The sequence below is a fragment of the Carassius auratus genome, chromosome 26, assembly GCF_003368295.1.
Source record: "Carassius auratus strain Wakin chromosome 26, ASM336829v1, whole genome shotgun sequence".
In the NCBI taxonomy this organism is placed as follows: domain Eukaryota; kingdom Metazoa; phylum Chordata; class Actinopteri; order Cypriniformes; family Cyprinidae; genus Carassius; species Carassius auratus.
Genome location: NC_039268.1, coordinates 22463451 through 22477364, shown reverse-complemented (window position 1 = coordinate 22477364; position 13914 = coordinate 22463451).

Below are 13914 nucleotides of genomic sequence, written 5' to 3'. Positions count from 1 at the left end.
AATAACTATATGAAAATGTCAGTTTACTTCTGTAATATGTGAACCATAACCTAGACCACCTTTACAAGTCAAAGTCTGATGACAAAGACAGTTGTCCTGTTTGTTGCTGTTGCTTGTTTTGAGTTTGAGCTCTATCAAGTTAATTATATTTCGTCTATTTTTTCACCTTAAAATCTATTTTATACACAATCATTTTCGTTCCTATAGCATGCGAATATATCCCCTATCGTATTCTACAACAAAAACAATCGGAGCACCTTGTTATCACAAAATTGATTTCTTTAGATTTCCTCAGTCCACTATTAGCTTATAGCCCTAACCATTAATTTATTAAGACTCAGGTCCCATGTGATTTCTCTGTAGATAAGTCATACACCTGGTTTTAAACAAGGCAGCCTCATAAAGCCTTTTTGCTCTATTTCTGCAGTTATACCAAGCGTGGAACCAGAGTAACATCCATTAATGCAAATGTAAAAGAGCTATTTAACCATCAGTGTTACCAGTAATTGCAGCACCCGTACAAAAGACTGCTAAAAGCTCCAACTGCCTTTGAAATCCAGAAAAACATGATGACTTGCTCTCTAATGTCATGTCACTGGAGTGTTCATATTGGGAGCAAACAGTCTTCTGCTTTTTATATATTTACATAGTATTCTGTTAGTCATGCATAATAATAGTTTGCTCATTTGTGTTATTTTAATAAAAGGCACAAAGCTGAAAAACACTATCTATCTATCTATCTATCTATCTATCTATCTATCTATCTATCTATCTATCTATCTATCTATCTATCTATCTATCTATCTATCTATCTATCTATGTCTATCTGTCTGTCTGTCTGTGTACTCACCTTAAGAAAAGACAGATTGCGGTTTCTTTCAATACTGGTGATCTCCAGATTACCCATGACCACCTCACAGTTCTCGTAGAACTTGCGAAGAGTTTTGTACTGTTCGTCCAAATCTGACAGCGTGCTGAGCTTGTTATCAGTGCCAGGACACACTATAGAGGAGAAAAAGAGACAGATAAATAGATCAGACTGTGATTAGGCAGTTTTGAACCAGAGGTTCATTAAGTGAAAATAAATCCACAAGACTATATAAATATTACAAAATATGACATTAAAAAGGTATAAATCACTTGTTTTTCTAAAGAAACACTGTCACATCGGGAGTTGGCATCTGCTTTGCTTCTAAGCCAATTCAGTTTAAACAGAACCCATAAAGCGTGCTGAGGGTTTTGTGGGGGGTAACTGAGAATGAATGGGAAAAGTCATCGCAATATGATTGGATATGACTGTTTATATTCAGCTGTGATTGGTTCATGCAATAAATCCTGTAAAAATAAGACCTGGAATGGATTGAAAACATGATCTCTGATAGTTTTAGTGTGTAATCAGCTTGGCTAAATTTAAAGTTAACATCTGTGTCTGTGACCAGTATTTACCAATGTATATCTACAATACAGTGTTAATTTCGTTGACTAAATATTTTCGTCATTATTTTCGTCACGAATATATTTTTGCTGACGAAAACGAAACGAAAACTAAAAAAGAAGGCACTGATGGAGACTAAAACTATGACTAAATTGATTGACATTATCGTCAACGAATAAAGGACGAGACGAAAATAGACTGTGACGAAAATCAAATCAGCAGACGGGAGAGATGCGAGGAATGAGCAAAAGAACCGGCAAAACAGAACAGACTGCATGAGAGAAGAGAACCAATCAGAGCCTGACTTATTGAGACGTGAAGCGAAGGTTTTCAGTTTTTATGAGCTCCCGGGAAGTCGGCATTCGAAGAGGTGATAGGGACTTTAAGCAACAGCCTCTGGTGGAACGGCGCCTGCGCGAATTTAACTGCTACTTTGTGACGTTCTAATTTAACGGTCTACTACGGGAGAACAGCTGATTTGCCAGAGTCGCTACAACGTGAGAGGTTAGGTAAATAAATTTTATGTTTTTAGACTTATTTACATCATACAATATTAAAAACTCCTCTTCTGACAAAAGATTGTCATTTAACGCCAAAAGCAATCCTTCTCTTGCTTTTTTAAATTATATATTTTTTGGATCTCAATAAATGAATTAATGCTGCGTTGCGCTGTTCTGTTTTACCGTTGCTTAATGACTTTTACGTTCTTGGCTACAGCGGTGTGACGGCAAACTTCCGGTCGCTGTAGCCGTTCCATTCGCAGCTGTTGCTTAAAGTCCTACTGTCTAAAAGAGCGACAAAATGTCCACAGCTCACTTCACGTTTGACGATGAACAAAACAAAACAAAGTGTAAAGCACAACCAATTTGAAAAGACATTTACAGACGAGCCACCCGGACATTTTCTCAAATGTAATTTCACAACGATGTTCTTTTGTTTATTGAGCTAAGCAAAATTGGAATAGTGCAGTGCGTAGATGTTGTAGCATTAAATATTACGAACTGAAAAGTACTGTAAAATAGCCCCTTCTTCAAATTAGATGCGAGCACAATACTAATACGTAATATCATGATAAATTCATTTGATTAATACTAATGTTTAGTATATTTTATAATGTTCTACTTGTTGACAATATCACAAATATTTCTATATTAGTCATGTGAAACATGAATGTTCACATCCTATCATTATACATACAAATCTAGCAATATTGTAGTATTTAAAACATACAATATTGCTAGACAAATGAATACCTTATAAAATCTTGTTACTTTTTTTATCCACCTAGCTGCCAACTTATTAAATATTTACTTTAAATGTATGCACTTATTGTTCAGCTCAGCTGTAAGCTTTAAGGTCCTGGACCTAACGTTATTTTTCTTTTATTGATGGTCAATTGGCAGCTAGTTATTGTTTACATTATCATGACAGTGTTTGTTGCTGCATAAAAGCTTTTGAATCGAAATAAAGACACAGTTGTGTTGAAATAAAGTTGAATTTGTGTTTTATATATTTTGGTTAAGTTTGTTTCCTATACCAGTTGTAAAAAATTGTCTAGTAAATCTGTTATTGATTTTAGTCTTATTTTAGTCGACTAAAATACCAAGCAATTTTAGTCGACTAAAATACCAAGCAATTTTAGTCGACTAAAATAAGACTAAAATTAAAACAAATCAGATGACTAAAACTTGACTAAAACTAAAAAGAATTATAGTCAAAAGACTAAGACTAAAACTAAATTAAAATTTCGTGTCAAAATTAACACTGCTACAATATAAAAGATGACCCAACAAATTCAAAAATAGTGAAATGTTAACTATTACAAATAATATAATTTCACATATAAAATATATTGTATAAATTACAGCCTTGAGTTATTATGTTTAAAATATATGTAAAATCTCTAAAATCACAAAATTGATGAGATTCATACTTGGATTTAATAAATAGAATATTAATAACATTGTAAAAATAAATAATATTATTTATTTATTTATTTCTCACTGTTTCTTTTTCTGATAGTATATGTTTTTTTTTTTTTTTTTTTTTTTTTTTTTAAGAATATGTGACTGGGACATGAATTTGATGGTAAAAAAAATACATTTCAGAGCAATATATATATATATATATATATATATATATATATATATATATATATATATATATATATATATATGTTATATATATATATATATATATATATATATATATATATATATATATATATATATATATATATATATATATGTTGTATATATAGTACACACACATAAAGAGGTTCTGAAGCTGGTTTCATCAAGATGTCATTTGATCCTGTTCCTGAAAGCTGACAAGCTCGGCTCTTACCTCTATATGAAGACAAATGAGAGCTAGCGAGGACAATTCCCTAACATCATCTTTTAGATCATGGACCTGTGGAACCATGACCACAAACAGGGTATTTTGCTCAACAGGCTTAGCGAATAACAGAAACTCCAGTCGATAGTACAGTAGAGTTATAATGTGGGAGGCCACTGGGCTGATGGTGATGGTGATGCTTCTGAAGTGGAGGCAGGAGTAATAAGCAGTTATTGAACCCCGGAGGGTGACTGTTTCTCTACATTACAGCAAGCTATATTACGGCCCGCCGCCTGCAGAGCGGACCACTCCATATTATTGCTGTGGACAAATTACAATCTTCCCCACTAAATTCATTCACTGTCACAGTTAGGTAGTCCCAGAGGACATGGCGGTGCCATGGTGAACACAGAGAGAAGATTTAGACCTCTGCTGGACAAATGGAGAATAGATTTCCTTATTGAATATGCCACATATCTATGTGTGAGAAAAGCAGCTGGTGAGGAGAACAATGCCCTGTCCGTTACCATGTTTCTCTCAAATAGGGGTCTCCTCTGTGCTTGGGGTTAATTTGTTTCTGAGAAAGTGCACTAGAGAGGCGAACGTAAGACGTTGATCTTTTTTCCCCCACCCTTTCCTTCTACTTGCCTTTTTTTTTTTCAGCTACATTGCTTAAATTTGGAGATTGAGGCTACAAAGTACCTTAATTTGTAAAGAGTGTCCTGCTTTCACTTTTCACAAGGGTTTAATAAACAGAAAAGGCATCCTAGAAAAATGTATGATTGTAAATTAACACTTGGATAAAAGCTGTTAGATATGGAAGCATGTTTTTGCTTCAGAGTAGAAAAAGAAAGAAAGAAAAGAAAAAAGTAAATAAGAGGAAATTTGAGTAAAATAAACATTACACTTTTTTGTATATACAGTTACAACAATATGTAAAATTGCAATTATGAAACTATTCACTATAAATATGCACTACTGGAAGATATGAAGTTTCAGTTGAGAGACAAAAAGTCAAATTTACAAGAAATTATGATTTTGAGATATAAAGTTGTGTGTGTGAGATACGTAGTTAGATCATGAGATATAAAAGTAAGAAGTGTGATTCAATGGTTTGCATGTCTTTAACCCTCTGGAATAACTAAATAGTACTAAAATTACTAAAACTGAATTAGGAATGAAAGCTAAATAGAAATATTGAAAAACAATAAAAAATGACAAAAGGATACCATAACACATACAGTAAAATCAAAAGAAATTCAGGATAATAATAATAATAATAATAAATCAAATATGAAAAAAAATACAATTGTAGTTATGCTGCAAAATCACCAGATAACTGGTTTGATAACTAGTGTGCTTTATTTACAAAAAATGTACACACATTTGGCAATTTGTGAGAATGGCTATTCTGGTTATGCTACAGAATTCGCCTCAAAAATGTTATCTCTCCTTTAACTTTTAGTGCTCTGAGCTTTTGCTTTACTATGGTTAAGAAGCAAAAGGGTTTCAAATGAAATGTTCAATATAAGGGTGACTGATGTGCTCAAAACCGAAGAATGAAAAATGAGAATGTGTCCTTTTGCACCGTGACCACAATGACCCAATAATCCATGATCGTTTCTGATGCTAAGGGATTCCTTGCCATACTTCAATGGTGTTTGTCGACAGAAACTGAGCCCTTAGCTTTACAGACTTAAAAAGCCCACGTCAGAACTTCAGGATATGGGATCCAGGCAGGATCAATGGAGTAACAAACCACATTAACACCCATCCCGCTATTTCACACACTCATCATTTTTGACTCTGTAAACCCAAGCTCCTGGGGTGCTGATGTGCAACAAATCTGTTCATTTCATTTGATTAAGATATCCACACTTTTCAGGTCCCCAAGTTTGGACAGCTTTAATGTTTTCATCCAGGTTCTTATCATGTTTTATTGTAAATTAGCATTTATATAAATAAATAATTCAATACATAAATCAGTAAATTTGTTATTATTTCAAGTCTTTTAAGAACAAAATTTGTATTTACATATACATGACATTCTGGAAAAGGATATTGCAGTCTTGAATGGGGTAAATTCACAATATGAACAATTATTTAATTATAAGAGGCTGAGATACATGAAAATAGGACCATTCTGAAGACGTGCTGAAGAATATGTGCAGCCTTTTTAATGAGATTAAAATTAGCCTCGGTTCTCACATTCTGAATCAATAGTAATTTGCTTAAACTGCAAAAAGAAGGGTGTAAATAGCAGAAATCTGACATGAACTGGACATTACATGATGCGGTCGGCCAGAATATAATCAGGTGACTATAAATCAGATTCATGCAGTAATCCATATTCTTATTAAGAGTCACAGTTGCTGAATGTAATATAGTAAAAGTCATATCTCAGGTGGCCGGCTATTGTAGTAGATCACTGAAGCATAGAAATCATGTTGGGAGGTGGAATTATGTTCCCGTTCTGTCAAACTTGGGATTTACCAATAGCATTTTGCTTCTGGGAAGAAGTATATGAAGCAACAAATCTACAAAGAAGCGTAGGGAGGAATGGCAGTGCTGTGCACATGACACGCAACATTTGGTTGAGTAATGTGATGGAAATTGATGTTTGTGATAGATATAATCATGCATCTGCATTCCAGGCTTCCGAATGTAATGTGTTCCCATTGCAGTTAGGCTGTTCATATCAAAATTGACCGTAATATCCCTAGCGATGAGCAGGAAGTTTGATGGTTTCCTCTTGGAAATGAACTCTGTCAAGTGCAATAACATGAATCAGCCTGTGAAGCACAGAAAGAAGACACATCCCCGAATCTCATATCTGAGTATTGTAGATGCAACTGCAGCCATCAGTTTTTAGAACAATACTTCAAGTACAAGTTCATAAGATACATTCTGGTGCAGAAATATGGTTCATTCAAATGTTTTTCAAAAATGCTTAACATTCATAAAGTCTATATACTAGTCATTAAGTGTTTTGTTATGGCTATTCTATTTCTACTATTTGCATGTGATTATCATTTTTTTATTTTATTCTTTTTTTTTTTATTTTATTTTTTTGAATTAGGACATTACCAAGCAAGTCCTTTTCATAATGCCCTTTATAAATATACTGATATATTATATTACTTGCACACTACAAAACAAGATTACAAGTTGGTTAATACTAATTAAAATCACTTCCAAAGTACTCTGAAATATTAAATGGAAGGTGTGATTTCTACTGATCTGATTAAAAGAAAAATTTATTAATTTAATCCAAAGTAATAAAGGCTGATTTAGACATCAAATAAAAACTCTCACTCGTTGGTCTAGACCAGTGGTCCTGGAGAACCCCCAACAAAGCACATTTGAGATGTCTCCCTTTTCAAACACATCAGCTCATCAGCTCATTAGTGAAGACTCTAAGACCTCAAATGTGTGTGTCAGATAAGGGAGACACCAAAAACGTACAGTCTTGAGAGTTCTCCAGGAACAGGATTGGGAACCACTGGTCTAGACTAATGTAGTCAGGCTGATTTAGCTACAGTATATTAATTTATTAGATTATTAATAGTTGGATAGTCGTAATAAATGATGTCTTAAAACTTGTAGATGCTGCCAATTATTGGTTTCATTGGGCTTTTATGTGTGTTTACATTTACAACAAAACTTAACCATTAAAATTCAGATCATTATAAAAATCCAGAAATGCAAGAAAATCATGACATGTTTTTAAAATTGTAATGTTTTGCTGTCCAAACATAAATAGGCACAAAATCGGGATAATGGGCAAAAATCAACGATGAATTTCTCTGCTTCCTACTTTCTTTTGAGATTATTTATTTATTTTAATTTTTTAGAGTTTGGAACGGCTGACTCCCAAGGTAATTCTGAGGCCTCAGCCCAGCAATGTGCAGTACAACAAATTAAAGAGGTTATCTGTCTCACTAATATTGTTAAAGTCCATCTCCTGTTGTCCTCTCACATCAAAATATTTGTTTAAAACTGTTTTTGACTGTTTCCGCTTTTAAACGTTTCATGATCTGTGCATATTTCTTTACTGATTGTTTCACTGGAGAAACCAATATTATGAATCGATGACTCATGTAGCAGGAAGAAAACATTTGGAGTTGACAATGTCTCAAAGATGGATTTGTTTCTTACAAACAAACAAACACGCATATTTTCGGTTCACTAGATGTTAATTAACGGACTTAAGTCATGTGGAGTGTCGGGATGTTTTTAACAGCTGTTTGGATTCTCATTCTGATGGCACCCATTCACTGCGGAGGATCCATTAGTGAGAAGGTTATAGGGTGAATTGTTCCTTTAAATTATCCTGTAAGACAAATTGAACTCTGCCACATGCCATATTTAGGAATGCAAGCCAGGTCTTCAATCTCGAAATCTCCTATATTGAGTAGATAATGCATGATCCAAAAGTGTGAATTATTTAGTAACAGAGGTGAAAGTTAACCATCTACAGAGGTTAAAACCTTATTTAGAATATTAAATGTACATATGTAATGAGTTAAATTCCTGTTGTTCACATATGAGCTCATTTTCCAGAGCCAGACCTGTAGCAGTTCCATTCAGGGGTCAAGGTTTCATCATAGCTGGCACATTTGCCTGCAGTAATGTACATTAAAATCACTCCATTTTAACCAAGCGGTCTGGTTTCTGTGGACAAAACCATCTGGACATGAGCAGATTTTGTGTCAGCATGCTGACTGAGTTACTTCCTTCGGCTCTGGCGCTTTTGTGTAATGTTGTATTTTACCAATATATCTTTTATCTCACAATATATCTAATTTTACCTATTGTTTTTTGGATTATGATCTCTGATAATCTGATAATATTTGATAGTGGATTCAGGCTATTGCAAACCTAAAGTTAAATAGGAAATTATTGCACTGAGTTTTGCAGTAACAAAGTAATCGCATTTAAAGCAATGGTGTGACACAAATATATCGGTTTAGAAGTGTAATACACCTTGCTTTCATTACTGCAATTATACAGTTATTTTAATTAATGCAAATATGTTCCTCCAGAATATGTATATGATTGTGTGCAAAAAAAAAAAATGTATACATGATGATGCACCATAACGTTAATGGCACATGCAACAACACACTCGTCACACTGTTCTTCTTCACGCACAGCATGCCACAGGAACACTACTGTTGTTTTTTCTCCGGATCTGCTTGCAATCGCCAACCAACCTATCTATGATATACGGGCGGGAGAAAGGTTATGTAATTGCTATGGCAGCCAGAAATTACATCACTTTTTGTTTTGCATACAACAACATCATAAAACATGCAACAAAACAAGTGTTCTAGGCTGTTGCTAAGTTATTCTTTACTAGGCCAAGTCAAAAGAGCCCACATATCTATTTGTCTGTCTCTGTCAAGTGACACTTATGACTTTGGACCCTCCTTTAATGTTAGTCTATGGAATTCTTATACCCATTATATTTAATTTTCAAAGATGATGGTTGAAAATTTTAGATGATGGCATTTAGCAACAAAATTAGTAATGAGTGTTGTCAGTCATTCTGTTAAACAGCTGAATAATCATCAATATGTCAGTGGTTCAGAATCCATTACGCACTACATGTTGTGTACATCGGTTTTTACTTAACTCTTTGACACATAACTTACACATCAGCAAACTCATTAATCGCCAAGCGTTAATCGCCAACACTCTTCACACCCTGCTGTTTTAGCACAGGGCAAGTAACTACAGATTGCTAAACATACTGCAATTTGAATCACAGATGAGAGTTAGATTGCGTGACCATACGTCCTGTTTTTTCCAGATATGTCCTGGCCGGGATTTCCTTAAATGTCCAGGTTTTGGCTGTGTTTTCTTATTGAGATGCTCTCTACAGTCATCATACATTGTAAGAACATGCATTTGCATTGCTTTGATTTTCTCAGTAGATCACACCTTCCCACATGCCGCGATTGGCTGATAATCACTGCATGCTATGGTCAAACTACTTTTTTCAGTCATTACCTACAGCAAATATGGAAACAATGGGAAAAACAAAGCCAAAACCCGCAATTTTTTAGAAATAGAATGAAATGAAAATACTGTCATTATTTATTCTCTCAACGAATCACACAGGTCTTTTCCATACAACAGCAATTCCTAGTGACTGAATTTGCCCAACTGCAAAAGCATCTAAAAGTAACATAACTTCTGTGCTAAATTTAAGCTACATTGTTTTTACACAGTAGTTAAGTAAACAATATGTATATAATATGAATAACTTGCATTTCAGACACAATATTGCTAGTTACTTCATCTATTTTTGATGAACCAATGAAGATTCAAACAAAGACATGGCAGAACAGAAATCATTGCGAGTCTCAAAGTGAATCGGTGTTTTGAACAAATCGACTAGATGAATAATTCAGTGATTCACTCATGAAGCCAATTGTTGGATTTGGAGCAGCATAACAGCACACTACTCTTCCATAGACAGATATAAAAAACAGTAAGAGTGGTATGCTAGTAAGTGGTTCTGTACTCAGAAAATCACTTTTTTTTTTTCCCTGATTGAATTAGGGTGAATGAATGAATGATTCAGCCACAAATTCACTCACTCATAAAGACACTTGAGATAGTCATTTATTTTCATCCTATATTAATCAGTGTTTGTTAAGGAATAGGATGAGTAAATGATTCATTTATAAAACAAATGAGTTGAATGATTCAATCACTCACTCTTTCACACAGAGAGTCACTTGTTGCCACCTACTGGGGTTTAGATGTAAATGTAGGAGTCACGGATATGATAGTGATACTAACTCTGTTGACATTCGAACTGAATATCAGCATGAACTGTTTGTCTCATTGTCAGCTGTATTCAGCCCTGTGTGTGACATGCAGAGTAGACAGCTGTAATAGTGGGTGGGATTCTTTACCCGCCAACCTGAAGAAGAGTGTGACAGATGAGTCACTGAGTGAGGGTGTTCATGCTCTTCTTAAGAGGGAATATGTTTATAGCATTTTGCTATTAACATAAAGTTAATGGAGCTGTTCAACAAAAAACTTAAAGTATTACAATCAGTTTATTCAATCTAATGTTGTTTCAAATTTCTATGAGGAACACAAAAAGAAACATTCTAATTTAAGCTTAAAAAAGGTACATAAAGCTGGTCATATGAATTATGCTCTTTATTCCAAGTTTTCTGAATCATCATTTCGAATGAGAGGTTAACAACTGAGAATCATGAGCTGGATTTGTTAGATTCACAAATTAATCATTCAGACAGGTGTTGTGAACTGGATCAATGATTTGTCTGCATATTTGACTCAAAAGAACAATTTATTCACACATCAGATATTGCTACTTCTCTGAACATGCCAAAGAGAAGGATGTTTTTTGTGAAGTGAAAATTTCGGCTTCTCCTCAAATAAGAAAAAAAATAAAGAAATAACTTTAAAAGACTTGGAACAATCTTGTCCTTTGTGTCCAATGCAAAAGAAAGTATCATATCTTGACACAAGGGTATGGACGTGAGTTTCAACTATAGTATTATATATATATATATATATATATATATATATATATATATATATATATATATATATATATATACATTTTTCTTGAAAACATGATATCATATCAAACAGTTCTCTCCCTTTTTATTACTTTTGGGTGGACTGTCTCTTTATCTATCTATTTTCTGTGTGGCAAAGTTTTAAATGTACCACTCTGTTCTACACATGACCAGTCGTAAACCAAAAGCTGGAGACAGGTGTGCTTGAAACCTTTGGTATTCACAGTCTTATTATCTCTGATTCATACACACATACACATGCATCCTAGCTGACTAACACAGTCGATGTGAGTCGCTGTCAGAACAGATTTGGAGCCAGCGCTGGGCCATTCATCACCCTGCTCTGGTGTTCCTGTCTAATGTACTAACAGCCGCACACAAGGGCCTGTCTCCAACTACTTGAGTTTCCATAGAAAGCATACACTGGACACTGCACCATTAATCCTAAACAATCACTTGGGTTGGAACCACTTGATACGTCTGAGTGTGCCAGCAATTTACAGCTGCTTTCTTCTATACATATATACCACGTCCTCGCTTGTCTCAGGCATAATGCTCCATCTTTACACCCCACAAATTACTTTGACATTTGCAAAAATGCTTTGGATTAATGTCATAAAATTTATTGTTACATAATGAGAAGTTACGCAGTAAATGTTCAAGAGTTGTTGTGTGTCTCTCTCTCTTTTCTGACTCTTAAAAATGGCACATTTCTGTAGCCCCATGATGTCAGGTTTGTAATAAAAAAAAAAAAAAAATGTACCCCTTATTCCAAGTACGAGCAATAATAAATCTATCAACATTAATGACTTAGACTTTCATTAAACTAGATCATTTAGATACCCTATGACCCATTTTTAGGTTACCTCAGAAAAAAAGTTTCTACAATATAGTGAAATATTACAGTCATCAAATACCCCGTCAGTTGTTTACACACATAATTAAGAATGTGACTGCAGAGCGTGTCCTCATTACTGGTTCTGGTACTCACTCATTCACTCTTGGGTTCCTCTGTTCATCTAGGCTTACCCATGACTGACAGAAACTTTGTCAATAAGGCACAATGGAGGTATCCTGGGACAACATCACACACTAGTGGGCTACTGTCACACAGAGAAAAGAGAGAGGGAAACTGTTTAATGGCTGCCCCTCCAAATCTGACTGACCCTTTAAAGGGCTTCAAACCTCTGTGGACGAAAAAAGGCAGCACAAAGAAAGGTTGCCACAGATATAAGGACAAGAATGAAGGAAAAAAGATAAACTGATGAAAATGAAAAGAAATAGACCTAACTGAAAGGTTCAGCAGAGGATTTCTCAAGCTAGGGACTTCGAAAGGACAACATGGAGCTAATGGAATGTGCAACTTATATACACTGAACAAAATTATAAACGCAACACTTTTGTTTTGCACCCATTTTTCATGAGCTGAACTCAAAGATCTAAGACTTTTTCTATGTACACAAAAGGCCTATTTCTCACATATATTTTTCACAAACAGTATCTGATGTGACCACCATTTGCCTCACACAGTGCAACACATCTCCTTTGCATAGAGTTGATCAGGTTATTGATTGTAGCCAGTGTAATGTTGCTCCACTCCTCTTCAATGGCTGTGAGAAGTTTCTAGATATTGGCAGGAACTGGAACATGCTGTCATATATACGCCAATCCAGAGCATCCCAAACATGCTCAATGGGTGACATGTCCAGTGATTATGCAAGAACTGGGATGTTTTCAGCTTCCAGGAATTGTGTACAGATCCTTGCAACATGGGGCTGTGCATTATCATGCTCCAACATGAGGTGATGGTCGTGGATGAATGGCACATCATTGAGCCTCAGGATCTCTTCACAGTATTGCTGTGCATTCAAAATGCCATCAATAAAATGCACCTGTGTTCGTTGTCCATAATATATGCCTGCCCATACCATAACCCCACCGCCACCATGGGCCACTCGATCCACAATGTTGACATCAGCAAACCACTCACCCAGACAGCGCCATACATGCTGCCATCTGCCCTGTACAGTGAAAACTGGGATTCATCCACGAAGAGAACACCTCTCCATAGTTCCAGACATCATCGAATGTGAGTATTTGCCCACTTTAATCTGTTACGACGACAAACTTTCTGACAGTTTGCGCAGAAATGATTTGGTTATTTATGCAACCCGATTGTTGCAGCAGCTGTATGGGTGGTTGGTCTCAGACGATCTTGGAGGTGAAGATGCTGGATGTGGAGGTCCTGGGCTGGTGTGGTTATACATGGTCTGAGCTTGTGAGGCCGGTTGGATATACTGCCAAATTCTCTGAAACGCCTTTGGAGATGGCTTATGGTAGAAAAAAGAGCATTCAATTCACCGGCATCAGCTCTGGTTGACATTCCTGCAGTTAGCATGCCAAATGCACGCTCCCTCAAAAATTGCAACATCTGTGGCATTGTGCTGTGTGATAAAACAGCACATTTTAGAGAGGCCTTTTATTGTGGCCAGCCGAAGGCACACCTGTGCAGTAATCATGCTGTCTAATCAGCATCTTGATATGCCACACCTGTGAGGTGGATGGATTAACTCG